This window comes from Lactuca serriola, chromosome 1, assembly GCF_051521515.1.
Source record: "Lactuca serriola cultivar US96UC23 chromosome 1, Lser_US96UC23_V15, whole genome shotgun sequence".
Lineage (NCBI taxonomy): Eukaryota > Viridiplantae > Streptophyta > Magnoliopsida > Asterales > Asteraceae > Lactuca > Lactuca serriola.
Genome location: NC_136408.1, coordinates 107,126,101 through 107,127,788, shown reverse-complemented (window position 1 = coordinate 107,127,788; position 1,688 = coordinate 107,126,101). Strand labels below are relative to the sequence as shown.

At 35.0% G+C, this 1,688-nt stretch overlaps 1 protein-coding gene across 1 annotated transcript in view; it reads right to left on the bottom strand.

The window, feature by feature from the left end:
* LOC145097075 (uncharacterized) overlaps nucleotides 1-40 on the bottom strand; it is a 7,078-nt gene extending 7,038 nt beyond the window's left edge. The window contains exon 1 of the mRNA XM_079034576.1: nucleotides 1-40. This exon is cut by the window's left edge and continues 992 nt beyond it. The gene's annotated coding sequence lies outside the window, so the exon portion shown is untranslated.
* Nucleotides 41-1,688: the final 1,648 nt, after the last annotated feature.

The following is a 1,688-nucleotide window of genomic DNA, read 5'->3' as shown; positions in this document are numbered from 1 at the left end:
ACTCAATTGGTGAGTATGTATGGCAGACGGAGTTTTGTGGCTCCTGATTATATAGATGTTTATCTAGACAGTTTTGCCCTTGGCTTAAATTATTATTTGTAACATGTATAACCGTTGACTATGATCAGGTCCCTCGAAAATTAAATCGCACTACTGCACATGATGGATGATGAAGTTTTTTCTTTGTTTTATATCAACCATGACAACAACACATAAACTATGTGCAAGAGTACTGGAATATTCACGCAGGTAATCTTCGTCTTTCAGTTACCTTGTCATTTACTTAGACGTTGTCATATATACCTTCAAAGTTGTGGATGCTCTAGCAATTCATAAATCGATCTCCAGATTTTTAGTCATGCTACTACGGTGTCCAGGTTCATTAAATATTAAGTGCAAGTTATTATTAATTTTTTTTTTTATTAATAGTAGTAGTCTATAGACAAACCATTGATTTGGTGAAATTGATTTCTGAATCCGTTCAGCAATACTTGGTTGACATATACCTTCCAACTTCTCGTTAGTTTTTTTGCTTTTGCTTTAATTTATTTCTGCTAGCCAAAAGAACATAATAATTCTTTGATAATCATCCCTAATTATTAGGATTTGATATTTTATTTAACACTGAAAACGAAATTATGGACCTTCTGTTGGTCATTAAGGCAAAGTTGACAAAACTATAATCATAAAAAATGCAATAAAAATGTAATTAACCAAATATAAAAAACGGTGCTTGGGAGCAACCTAATATTTTAAAGGAATCTGAAGAGTTGAATATAATTGCTTATAACCTTGAACTTTATCTATTCATAGCGCTAAGTGCACAGCCCATAATGTCTGAAATAAATATTTAACTATCTACATACTGCTACGCCCTCTGCGTAACCTATCACTACAAGAAATATACCCTGAAAACGACTCTAGATATTGTCGCCGCTAAAAACCAATGTCGCTGGTAATAGTGTCGCCGCTAAAGGGTTGCCACCCGAATCCGTGCTTTCTCCCTCTGTTACAACTGAACCGTTTGATTAGATATCCAATCCAACGGGTGCGGTGTCTTATCCTGTCTAACCTAATACCGGCGACATATGTGTCGCCGCTAAAAGTTAAAAAAAAGTCGCAGCTAATAGTTCACTAAAAATATAATGACGCGGTACCCTTCCCTCCAGTTTGTCGTCGCTATTAGTGATTGTCACCGGTAAAGGGTTCCCTGTCGCCGCTAAAGGAGTCGTCGCTTTTGCCTCTCGTAGATAAAAAAAAAAAAAAAAAAAAAAAACTCACGCAGAAACCCTCCATTCTTCATTCTTCCTTCTGTTTGCTGCCCTAGACCTTTGCCATTTGCTACTCTCGCCGATTTTCTCTTCAATTTGGTTGTTCCAAGCAAATTTCTCCCCACATTGTTCCAAGCAAATTTCTCTAGGTGTGGTTGAAGCTTTTGAGACCAATTTCTAACTCCATTTCTTGAAGAAAGGTAAGTTGATTTGGTACTTTCATTTTTAATTTGTATGTTAATTTCGATTTGTAGCTTCATCTAGTTATTGAATGATAATAAATTGTTCATATTCTTGATTTTGGTGGTGTTGTTTTGGATTAGAAGTAAATTGTTCAATTTCTTGTTGTGGTGATTGAATGGCAATTATTATGTATATATGTGAAATTATGTGTATTTGGTTTAAGTAGGATGTTAT